General features: G+C 47.2%; 1 protein-coding gene and 1 non-coding gene across 2 annotated transcripts in view; one reads left to right on the top strand and one right to left on the bottom strand.

Annotated features, from left to right (window-relative positions):
• Nucleotides 1-472: 472 nt before the first annotated feature.
• Nucleotides 473-544, bottom strand: trnae-cuc (transfer RNA glutamic acid (anticodon CUC)). Its single transcript has one exon. It is a non-coding gene; the product is annotated as a tRNA-Glu (tRNA).
• Nucleotides 545-6,557: 6,013 nt separating this feature from the next.
• The window catches only part of LOC144506866 (putative G-protein coupled receptor 132), an 83,508-nt gene continuing 76,674 nt past the window's right edge, over nucleotides 6,558-13,391 (top strand). The window contains exon 1 of the mRNA XM_078233225.1: nucleotides 6,558-6,591. The gene's annotated coding sequence lies outside the window, so the exon portion shown is untranslated. The remainder of the gene's footprint in view (nucleotides 6,592-13,391) is intronic.

Raw genomic sequence — 13,391 nt, 5'->3', positions numbered from 1 at the left:
ATCACCTTGTCTTCTCATAATGGATCCAGCCATCCAAACCTGTGGAGCCTGAGCTTTTTCAAAGAACAAAGAACAATACAGCACAGGAACAGGCCCTTCAGCCCACCAAGCGGTTTCTATCCCTCTGTCCACCTCCCGTTCACGTGTAGAATCACAGAATTCCGACAGAGCCATTCAGCCCATCGAGTCTACACCGACCACGATCCCACCCAGGCACTATTCCAATAAACCCACATATTTACCCTGCTAATCCCCCGACACTAAGCATCAATTTACTGTGGCCAATCAACCTAACCTGAACATCTTTGGAGTGTGGGAGGAAACCGGAGCACCCGGAGGAAACCCACGCAGACACGGTGAGAACGTGTAAACTCCGCACGGACAGTGACCCAAGGCCGGAATCGATCCCGAGTCCCTGGCGCTGTGAGGTAGCGGTGCTAACCACTGTGTATCCGTGCCGCCCAAACCTGTCTTCCCTGACCGGGAATCGAACCCGGGCCGCGGTGATGAGAGTGCCGAATCCTAACCACTAGATCACCAGGGAACACTAGGGAACAAGACACACCTTGAATGTAAATGAACGTTACAATATATTTAAATAAATTATTCAGCCTCTCGCCATTTCCAGCGGAGGGCTAACCGTGTCGGATATCCGGCTCTCATAAGATCGAGAGAGGTGAGAAATCGGGCACGGTACTGATTTCTCTGCTCTCGCCGATCTTACCGGCTCGTTCACCCATCGATGGGTGAGGCAGCCAATAAAATCCCACCGAGGGTCAGTGAATATTTAAAGGAGGTGGTGGATAGATTCTTGTTAGGCAGCGGAATTCAAACATTATCGGGGTGGATGGGAATGTGGAACTTGAAACACAAACAGATCACCCATGATCTTATTGAACATCGGAGCAGGTTCAAGGGGCTGAATGGCCTTCTCCTGCTCCTATTTTGTATGTTCATATAAACGCTTGTCCCCAGAGCCTGGGCTTTGGATTGCTAGTCCAGTGACAATACCAGCATAATCAAGAACCCTTCACACCCGGACATTCTCTCTTCCACCTTCTTCTGAGGTCACGTACCAACCGACTCAAGAACAGCTTCTTCCCTGCTGCTGTCAGACTTTTGAATGGACCTACTCTGCATTAAGTTGATCTTTCTCTACACCCTAGCTATGACTGTAACACCACATTCTGCACTATCTCCTTTCCTTCTCTATGAACAGTATGCTTTGTCTGTATAGCGTGCAAGAAACAATACTTTTCACTGTAGGTTAATACATGTGACAATAATAAATCAAATCAGATCAAATCAAATCGAATCAAATACCACTATCTCCACCCTGTTTTAGTGATGTTGGTTGAACAGTAATTATCGGCTTCGGGGCACCACGCAGTAAATATCAAATTTAAATTGGGTGAACAATTGTACTGTGGGAAGGTTCAAAGCCTTTGCCAAGATATCTACGCTCCTCTAATCCTGCCCTCGTGTTCATTCCCAGTTATAATTGCTCCCACCACTGCTGATCCTGACTTCAGTTCCCTGGATCCCAAATTCTGGAATTCCCTCCCTACATCTTTCCTCATTTAACACACACCTGAAAACTTACCTATTTGTTCACACTTTTGGCCACCTGACCCAATATTGCCCTCTGTGACTCAGTTTCATTCTTTGAGACCGGACAGGTGATTGATGTCTCAGTGGGCGACCATTTTGGGAACAGTGATCACAATTCTATAAGTTTCAGGATACTTGTAGAAAAGGATAGAAGTCCCAGAGTGAAAGTACTAAACTGGGGGAAGACTAACTACGACAATATTAGGCAGGAGCTAGGGAATGTAGACTGGGGACGGCTGATTGAGGGTAAATCCACATCCGATATGTGGGAGTCTTTTAAAAGTCAGTTGTTAACAATTCAGGGCAAGTATGTCCGTGTAAAAATGAAGGATAAAGATGGCAAGGTTCAGGAACCCTGGATGACGAGAGAGATTGCGAGCTTAGTGAAAAAGAAGAAGGAGGCAGACATAAATTTCAGGAAACTGAAAACGGATAAGGCTCTTGAGAAATACAAAGCGAGCAGGAAAGAGCTTAAAGAGGATCTTAGGAGGGCTAAAAAGGGCCATGAAATGTCCTTGGCAGGCAGGATTAAGGAGAATCCCAAAGCTGCTTATGTGTATATAAGGAGGAAGAGGGTAGCTAAGGAAAGGGTGGGTCCCCTCAAGGATAGAGGAGGGAATTTGTGTGCGGAGCCAGATGAGGTGGGTGAAGTCCTTAACAAGTACTTTGCATCAGTATTCACAAAGGGGAAGGATGTCATAGAGGTTTACAGCATGGAAACAGGCCCTTCAACACAGCTTGTCCATGCCGCCCTTTAAAAAATCTCTAAGCGAGTCCCAATTGCCCGCATTTGGCCCATATCCCTCTATACCCATCTTATCCATGTAACTGTCTAAATGCTTTTTAAAAGACAAAATTGTACCCGTCTCTATTACTACCTCTGGCAGCTCGTTCCAGGCACTCACCATCCTCTGTGTGAAAAAATTGCCCTTCTGAACCATTTTGTATCTCTCCCCTCTCACCTTAAACCTATGCCCTCTAGCTTTAGACTCTATCTTTGGGAAAAGATATTGATTATCTAGCTGATCTATACGCCTCATTATTTTATAGACTTCTATAATATTACCCCTCAGCCTCCTATGCTCCTAGTCTATCCCGCCTCTCCTTATAACTCAAACCATCAAGTTCTGGTAGCATCCTAATAAATCTTTTCTGCATTCTTTCTAGTTTAATAATATCCTTTCTATAATGGGGTGACCAGAACTGTACACAGTATTCCAAGTGTGGCCTTATCAATGTCTTGTACAACTTCAACAAGACGTCCCAACTCCTGTATTCAATGTTCTGACCAATGAAACCAAGCATGCTGAATGCCTTCTTCACCACTCTGTCCACCTGTGACTCCACTTTCAATGAGCTATGAACCTGTACCCCTAGATCTCTTTGTTCTGTAACTCTCCCCAACGCCCTACCATTAACTGAGTAAGTCCTGCCCTGGTTCAATCTACCAAAATGCATCACCTTGCATTTATCTAAATTAAATTCCATCTGCCATTCGTCAGCCCACTGGCCCAATTGATCAAGATCCCGTTGCAATCCCAGATAAACTTCTTCACTGTCCACTATGCCACCAATCTTGGTGTCATCTGCAAACTTACAAACTTTGCCTCCTATGTTCTCATCCAAATCATTAATATAAATGACAAATAACAATGGACTCAGCACCAATCCCTGAGGCACACCGCTGGTCACAGGCCTCCAGTTTGAAAAACAACCCTCTACAACCATCCTCTGGCTTCTGTCATCAAGCCAATTTTGTATCCATTTAGCTACCTCACCCTGGATCCCGTGAGATTTAGTCTTATGCAACAACCTACCATGCGGTACCTTGTCAAAGGCCTTACTAAAGTCCATGTAGACAACATCAACTGCCCTGCCCTCATCTACCTTCTTGGTTACCCCTTCAAAAAACTCAATCAAATTTGTGAGACATGATTTTCCACTCACAAAGCCATGCTGACTGTCCCTAATCAGTCCTTGCATCTCTAAATGCCTGTAGGTCCTGTCTCTCAAAATACCTTCCAATAATTTACCCACCACAGATGTGAGTCTCACTGGCCTGTAGTTCCCAGGCTTTTCCCTGCAGCCCTTTTTAAACAAAGACACAACATTTGCCACCCTCCAATCTTCAGGCACCTCACCTGTGGTTGTCGATAATTCAAATATCTCAGCTAGGGGACCCGCAATTTCTTCCCTAGCCTCCCACAATGTCCTGGGACACACTTCATCATGTCCCAGGGATTTATCGACCTTGATGCGCTTTAAGACTTCCAGCACCTCCTTCTCTGTAATATGTACACTCCCCAAGACATCACTATTTATCTCCCCAAGTTTCCTAACATCCATGCTTTTCTCAATAGTAAATACTGATGAGAAATATTCATTTAGGATCTCACCCATCTCTTGTGGATCCATACAGAGATGACCTTGTTGATCCTTAAGAGGCCCTACTCTCTCTAGTTACTCTTTTGCCCTTTATGTATTTGTAGAAGCTCTTTGGATTCGCCTTTGCCTTATCTGCCAAAACAATCTCATGTCCCCTTTTTGCCCTTCTGATTTCTCTCTTAACTCTACTTCTACATCCTCTATACTCTTCCAGGGATCCACTTGATCCCAGCTGCATTTGCACGTCATGTGCCTCCTTCTTCTTCTTGACCAGGGCCTCAATATCCCGAGTCATCCAGGATTCCTTACTTCTACCAGCCTTGCCCTTCACTCTAAGAGGAATGTGCTTACCCTGAACCCTGGTTAACACACTTTTGAAAGCCTCCCACTTACCAGACGTCCCTTTGCCTTCCCACAGACTCCCAATTAACTTTTGAAAGTTCCTGTCTGATACCATCAACATTGGCCTTGCCCCAATTTAGAATTTTAACTTTTGGGCCAGACCTATTCTTCTCCATAGATATTTTAAAACTAATAGAATTATGGTCACTGGTCCCAAAGTGATCCCTCACTAACACTTCTATCACCTGCCCTTCCTTATTTCCCAAGAGGAGGTCAAGTTTTGCCCCCTCTCCAGTTGGGCCATCCACATACTGAATGAGAAATTCCTCCTGAATACACTCAACAAATTTCTCTCGATCCAAGCTGCTAATGCTATGGCTGTCCCAGTCAATGTTGGGAAGTTAAAATCCCCTGCTATTAGCACCCTATTTTTCTTGGATCTATCTGTAATCTCCTGACATATTTGCTCCTCAATTTCCTGCTGACTATTTGGGGGCTTATAGTACAACCCTATCAAAGTGATTTCCCCCTTCTTATTTCTCAGTTCTACCCATATAGACTCAGTGGACGAACCCTCGGATATATCCCCTCTCAATACTGCCATGATGTTTTCCCCAATCAAAAGTGCAAGTCCCCCTCCTCTCTTACCTCCTGTTCGATCTTTCCTATAGCATCTGGACCCTGGAACATTGAGCTGCCAATCCTGTCCCTCCCTTCGCCATGTTTCAGTAATTGCTATAACATCCCAGTCCCATGTACCCATCCATGCAACATGTGAAGAGGAGGTCGTGTCTCACAAACTTGATTGAGATCTTTGAGGAAGTGACAAGAAAAATTGACCAGGGCAGGGCGGTGGATGTTGTGTACATGGACTTTAGTAAAGTCTTCAATAAGGTTCCTCACGGCAGGCTGATACAGAAGGTGAAGTCATATGGGATCCGAGGTGAGCTAGTAAGATGGAAACAAACTGGCTTGGGCACAGAAAGCAGAGAGTAGCAGTGGAAGGGTACTTTTCTAATTGGAGGTCTGTGACAAGCGGTGTTCCACAAGGATCAGCGCTGGGGCCTCTGTTGTTTGTATAATATATATAAATGATTTGGAAGAAAATGTAGGTGGTCTGATCAGTGAATTTGCAAAAGATACAAAAATTGGGGGAGTATTGGATAGTGAGGAGGATTGTCAGAGGATACAGCAGGATATAACTCAGCTGGAGACCTGGGCCAAAAGATGGCAGATGGAATTTAACCCGGACAAATGCGATTTGGAAGGTCTACTGCAGAAGGAAGTATACAGTAAATGGTAAAGCCATTAGAAATATTAGCATACAGAGGGATCTAGGCATGCAGATCCACAGTTCCCTGAAGATGGCAACTCAGGTGGACAAGGTGGTCAAGAAGGTGTATGGCTTAATCGGTTGGAGCGATGAGTATAGGAATTGGAAAATCATGTTGCAGCTGTATAAGACTTTGGTTAGGCCGCATTTAGGGTATTGTGTACAATTCTGTCGCCACACAACCGGAAGGATGTTGATGCATTGGAAAGGGTGCAGAAGAGATTTACCAGGATGTTGCCTGGTTTGGAGGATATGAACTATGAAGAAAGGTTGATCAAACTTGGATTGTTTTCATTGGAGTGTTAGAGGATGAGGGGGGAGCTAATAGAGATTTACAAGATTATGACAGGCTTGGATTGAGTGGATAGTCAGAGTCCTTTTCCGAGGGTCAAAGGGTCAATTACTCGGGGGCAGAGGTTGAGAGTGAGAGGGGGAAAGTTTAAAAGAGATGTAAGGGGCAAGTTTTTTCACACAGAGGGTGGTGAATGCCTGGAACGCGCTGCCGGAGGAGGTGGTGGAAGCAGATTCTATAACAACGTTCAAGAGGCATCTGGATAGATACAGGAATAGACAGCGAATAGAGGGATATGGACCAGATAGAGGCAAGAAAATATTAGATTAGAGAGGTATCTGTGTCGGCACAGACTCGATGGGCTGAAGGGCCTGTTCCTGTGCTGTACTGTTCTTTGTTCTCTTTGCTATTTGTTTCAGAATGAAGCAGCTCGGGACTGTTCCTCGCATCATCCCTGCTAAGTTGCTGTAATGATGTGGATAAATGTCACAGTGTGGAGGAGGTTGCAATGATCTGGGGACTTTCCTACTCACACCTCACCCAGGAAAGGAGCAAAGGTCATTCATTATCTGGAGAATGAAGCTGGCATCTTTAAACCACTACACCAGCATTGTGCCTTCAGCTGTGGGTGAGGACCTTCAAACATAGGAACATACACCATATAAACACACAGACATAGGAACATACACCATATAAACACACAGACATAGGAACATACACCATATAAACACACAGACATAGGAACATACAACATATAAACACACAGACATAGGAACATACACCATATAAACACACAGACATCGGAACATACACCATATAAACACACAGACATAGGAACATACAACATATAAACACACAGACATAGGAACATACACCATATAAACACACAGACATAGGAACATACACCATATAAACACACAGACATAGGAACATACACCATATAAACACACAGACATAGGAACATACACCATATAAACACACAGACATCGGAACATATACCATATAAACACACAGACATAGGAACATACAACATATAAACACACAGACATAGGAACATACACCATATAAACACACAGACATAGGAACATACACCATATAAACACACAGACATAGGAACATACACCATAAAAACACACAGACATAGGAACATACACCATATAAACACACAGACATAGGAACATACACCATATAAACACACAGACATAGGAACATACACAATATAAACACACAGACATAGGAACATACAACATATAAACACACAGACATAGGAACATACAACATATAAACACACAGACATAGGAACATACACCATATAAACACTCAGACATAGGAACATACAACATATAAACACACAGACATATGAGAATATAAACCTATGAATGCATGAACATATAAATATATGAACATAAACAAATCTTTAATGGCAGTGTTTGTTTAGAATTTACAGAGTGTGTAATTAGAGGAGGTACACAGGGAGGGTAGTGAGGGTACACAGGGAGGGTGATGGGGTACACAGGGAGGGTGATGGGGGTACACAGGGAGGGTGATGGGGTACACAGGGAGGGTAGAGAGGGTACACAGGGAGGGTGATGGGGTACACAGGGAGGGTGATGGGGTACACAGGGAGGGTAGTGAGGGTACACAGGGAGGGTAGAGAGGGTACACAGGGAGGGTAGTGAGGGTACACAGGGAGGGTAGAGAGGGTACACAGGGAGGGTAGTGAGGGTACACAGGGAGGGTGATGGGGTACACAGGGAGGGTGATGGGGTACACAGGGAGGGTAGTGAGGGTACACAGGGAGGGTAGTGAGGGTACACAGGGAGGGTAGTGAGGGTACACAGGGAGGGTAGTGAGGGTACACAGGGAGGGTGATGGGGGTACACAGGGAGGGTAGTGAGGGTACACAGGGAGGGTAGTGAGGGTACACAGGGAGGGTGATGGGGGTACACAGGGAGGGTAGTGAGGGTACACAGGGAGGGTGATGGGGGTACACAGGGAGGGTAGTGAGGGTACACAGGGAGGGTGATGGGGGTACACAGGGAGGGTAGTGAGGGTACACAGGGAGGGTAGTGAGGGTACACAGGGAGGGTAGTGAGGGTACACAGGGAGGGTAGTGAGGGTACACAGGGAGGGTGATGGGGTACACAGGGAGGGTAGTGAGGGTACACAGGGAGGGTAGTGAGGGTACACAGGGAGGGTAGTGAGGGTACACAGGGAGGGTAGTGAGGGTACACAGGGAGGGTAGTGAGGGTACACAGGGAGGATAGTGAGGGTACACAGGGAGGGTTGTGAGGGTACACAGGGAGGGTGATGGGGGTACACAGGGAGGGTGATGGGGGTACACAGGGAGGGTGATGGGGGTACACAGGGAGGGTGATGGGGGTACACAGGGAGGGTGATGGGGTACACAGGGAGGGTGATGGGGATACACAGGGAGGATGGTGGGGGTACACAGGGAGGGTGTTGGGGATATACAGGAACGGTGATGGGGTACACAGGGAGGGAGTTGGGGGTACACAGGGAGGATGATGGGGGTACACAGGGAGGGTGATGGGGGTACACAGGGAGGGTGATGGGGGTACACAGGGAGGGTGATGGGGGCACACAGGGAGGGTGATGGGGGTACACAGGGAGGGTGATGGGGGTACACAGGGAGGGTGATGGGGGTACACAGGGAGGGTGATGGGGGTACACAGGGAGGGTGATGGGGGCACACAGGGAGGGTGATGGGGGTACACAGGGAGGGTGATGGGGGTACACAGGGACGGTGATGGGGGCACACAGGGAGGGTGATGGGGGTACACAGGGAGGGTGATGGGGGTACACAGGGAGGGTGATGGGGTACACAGGGAGGGTGATGGGGGTACACAGGGAGGGTGATGGGGGTACACAGGGAGGGTGATGGGGGCACACAGGGAGGGTGATGGGGGTACACAGGGAGGGTGATGGGGGCACACAGGGAGGTTGATGGGGGTACACAGGGAGGGTGATGGGGGTACACAGGGAGGGTGATGGGGGTACACAGGGAGGGTGATGGGGTACACAGGGAAGTTGATGGGGGTACACAGGGAGGGTGATGGGGTACACAGGGAGGGTGATGGGGTACACAGGGAGGGTGATGGGGTACACAGGGAGGGTGATGGAGTACACAGGGTGATGGGGTTACACAGGGTGATGGGGTTACACAGGGTGATGGGGTTACACAGGGTGATGGGGATACACAGGGAGGGGGATGGGCATACACAGGGAGGATAATGGGGTACACAGGATGGTGGGGGTACTCAGGGAGGCCATTAGGGTGGGAGTATACAGTGAGACCAGTAGTGGTCTTCACAGGGAGGGTGATGGGGGGGGGGAGAGGGGGAGCGGGGGGGGAGGGGGGGGCTCTGCTAAGCTAATGGTTGCTGTGAGAGTAGATTCGCTGGTTTTCATTTTTTAAAACTCTCGATTCGGGGAAGGTTCCATCAGATTGGAAAATAGTGAAAGCGACTCTGCTATTCGAGAAAGGGAGGAAACAGAAAGCAGGAAACTCCGGGTCAGTTATCCTCACACATGTCAGAGTGAAAATGTGGGACCTGTTATTCAGGAGGTTATAGCAGGTCACTGAGAAAATCTTAATCCAACAGACAGATCAACATGGTTTCGTGAAAAGGAAATCCTGTTTGATCAATTTATTGGAGTTCTTTGAGGGAGTAATGAACAACATGGAAGAGGGGAACCTGTGGATGTATTGTACTTAGATTCCACATGGCATTTGATAAGATGCTACATCAAATATAACTACACAAAACAAGAGCTCATGGTGTAGGCGGTAACACATCAACATGGATAGAGGATTGTTTAACTAATAGGAAATAGAGGAAAAGGAATAAATGGGTCAGGAAGGTGTAACTAGTGGTGCCAAGGATCAGAGCTGGGGCCTCAAATATTTACAACTTTATATCAGTGACTTGGTGAAGTGGCTGAATGTGTGGCTGGTGACACAAAAGATAGATAGGAAAGTAAGTCATGGAGAGGACAGAAAGGGTCTGCAAAGGGACATAGACAGGTTTAGTGAGTGGGCAAAAGTTCAGTAGGTGGAGTATAATGTGGGAAAATGTGAATTTGTCCACTTTGGCAGGAAAATAGAAAAACAGCAAATGATCCAAATGGAGAGAGATTGCAGAACTCTGAGGTACAGAGGGATCTGGGTGTCCTCGTATACGAATCAGGAATAGTTAGTATGCAGGTCCAGCAAGTGATTGGGAAGGTGAGTGGAATGCTGGAATGGAATATAGAAGTCGGGATGCTTTGTTACAGTTGTCCAGGGTGTTGCTGAGATTACAGCTAGAGTTCTGTGTATAGTTTTGGCCTCCGCATTTAAGAAAGAATATAAATGAAGCAGTTCAGAGAAGGTTCACTCGACTGATACCTGGGATAAGGGGTTATCCACTGAGGATATGCTGAGCAGGTTGGGCCTGTATCCATTGGAGTTTAGAAGATTGAGAGGTGCTCTTATTGAAAGGTATGAGATCCTGAAGTGTCTCAACAATGTGGCTATGGAGTAGATGTTCCTCCAGTGGGAGAGGTTAGAGTGAGGGGGCACAGTTTAAACATGAGGGCGTGCCAACTTAAGACAGAGAGAAGCAGAATTTGTTTCTCTCAGAGGGTGGTGAATCTTTGGAACTCTTTTCCCGAGGAAGCAGTGAAGCAGGGCCAATGAATATCTTTAAGGGAGGGTTCGATAGGTTCTTGACTGAGAAAGGAGTCAATGTTTATCAGGGGTAGGAATGAAAGTGGAGTTGAGGTTACAGTCAGATCAGCCATGATCTGATTGAATGATGCAGCAGGTTTGAGGGGTCGAATGGCCTGCTCCTGCTCCTGCTCCCTATGTTTATATGTGTGTATAAACTGTTGTAAGTTGTTTAGTGTTCCTCCTCCCCACAGCAAAGTAACTGAGCTGCATGGGGGTGATCTTATCATCTCGCTCTGCCGACTGATGGGCACGGCGAGCCGGTAAGATCACGAGAGAGCCGAAAAATCAGATTTGCACTCGGTTTCTCGTGTCTTGCAATCTTACCGGCACCGAATATCCAGAGCGAGATCAGCCACGAGCCTGAAAAGGGGTTGAGGCTGATCTCAATATTTAAATTCTATTTAAAATATAATTGAAATTTTATTAGTGAGCCCGGGACAGAATTGTGTGCAAGATGCCTCTGCGATCTTGCTGGGGAAGGTTTATTCCTGTGAGGATCATGCATGGTCCCCATCAATAGGGACCTGTCGTGATGGCCTTGCCAGTGGAACCGGAGGCCATTGAGTCCCCTCAAGGAGATCAGGGTCAGAGAGGGGGTGAAACCCGGCACTGGCAGCCTGGCACCCTGGGCAGTGCCCACCGGGCACTAGGCAGTGCCAAGAGGCAGGGCCGAATGGGAGGGGGCAGGGCCTGAAAGGCAGGTCGATTGGAGTGGGAACGCTGCGCACTCTGCAGCCGCGATTGGGAGGGGGAGTCACGCTGCAAACTCTGCAATCGGCCGGTCCGTGCAGGTGAGGGAGATCGGCGATCTGTCCATGTGTAGGGGTGTGGGTGATCGGTCTGTGCTGGGGGGAGGGCCATCGTTCCATGCGGGATGCAAGGGATCGGTTGCAGAGCCCTGCAATAGCGTTGGTGGGGGGGGGGTGGGGGGGTGGGGGGGCGCATGGTGACTGGCTGTGGAGGCCAGCAATAGCCGAGGGAAAGTGCCTGACAGATCTCTGAGCTATTGTGCAGAACAGAGAGATACCTGCACATGCGCAATGGTGCCCTCTGCTGCAACCTTACAGCTTTCGGCGAGCTTGGGCCCTGCCCCCTCACCCTGCTGGCAGGAAACAGATCCTGCATCATTTTTTCTTCAGAGTGAGGTGAGATTCGATTTTAACTCGCCCAAAAGTCAGAGCGATTCTCTCCCATTTAACGCTTGTCCGGCACTGAGAATGTTTTTGGTAAGATTGCTCCCTCCCCAATGACACTCAGAATCATGATTGTATTTTTAAAACGTTCATCTTTCTCTACCTCCATTTTGGCGATGGGAATGGCGTTAGTACAGGCCGATTAATGCTGTCCCTCCCTGCTCAAGGCTACTGATTAGCCATTTCTCTTCTGTTTCTGTTTCAGGTTGCCAGCATCATTGCTTTTGTTATTGGAATAAGTCTTCGGAGGCAGAAGTCCCTGCACCAAAATCCCTTTATTTACAAACTCTAACAGCAGTATGCAGAGTGCTAGCAGTTCGCAGTCTACGTCCGGGGGCGCCAGAGGAACTGATACTCCCGGTTAAATACAAAGCAAAGACTCCCTGATTGGCCCATGAATTGGATCCTTAATCAGGGAGTTCATACTCCAATAGGCCGACCTCAATGGCCCGATTGAAGTCATTACAGTTATCGGATTGACAGGGACTTTCAGAGGTTGAAACTCATTGAATTCTAGGATGGAATCCTCTGTTCTGTTTGCTATGTAATTGGTAAATGTGAGCTTGGGACGTATCACTTTCCCCAGTTCAACATGACTTCTGAACAAGATTAACATTTCATGAAACAGGGGCAAATTCCGTCATTGCACTTTGTAAAGTCTTGTCTTGGCTATTCAGAGATCCAGCTGGGAAAGGCGGTGTGTGGATTTTACACACTGCAGAGTGTAGCATTAGTAACACTGGCATGGAGCCAGCAATTTAGTCAGAGTCTAACTGCACGCAATCTTATCAAAACAGCCCAACAACAAGCCCAGCCTGATGATTTTGTTTGCTAAAAAAGCATGAACAATTTTCATTCAATTGAACAGGAAACCAACAAGCATGTGAAATGAATAAAACGGCTTCTTGTGTCTGTACAGTTCCTCATACATAACCTAAGCCAATCCAGCTGACTAGTTTAAAGATTAAACTCATACCAATAGCAGAACCGCGCCGCAGTGTGAGCAGCACTTGTCTGGAAAAAATACATTTTAAAAATTCATATTTGAAATAAAGCCACTTCCTGTCTCATTTTAACCCGGTGAGAACCAACAGAACAAACTCTGAAATCAGAGCCGAGAGATTCATTATTAGAGAGACATTGGGAGAGTGTGGGCCACACAAAGACAAGGGGAGGGTAGAGAGAGAGAGAAGGAGACGCACTGGAAGAAAAGAGAGAGGGGCGGGGTGGGGGGGGGGGGGGCATTGAGAAAGAGACACAGGTTACAGCTTTGCTGATTCAAGCAGATTGTGGACTCCGTGGTTCCTTCATAGAGGTAAGACTCATATTGTCAAACAGACCCACTATGTCAGCTGTAAACTGCTTTCAGACATCCTGAGCTTGCGAAGGGAGCTGTGGAAATGCAATCTCTTCATTTCCTTTGCTTCATGTTCATCATTTTGCCATTAAAATCCATGAGAACAGTTTCATAATTGAAGCTAAAGTTATCTGCCAGCCGTT

Source organism: Mustelus asterias, chromosome 18, assembly GCF_964213995.1.
Source record: "Mustelus asterias chromosome 18, sMusAst1.hap1.1, whole genome shotgun sequence".
In the NCBI taxonomy this organism is placed as follows: domain Eukaryota; kingdom Metazoa; phylum Chordata; class Chondrichthyes; order Carcharhiniformes; family Triakidae; genus Mustelus; species Mustelus asterias.
This window is presented reverse-complemented; position numbering and strand designations above follow the sequence as displayed.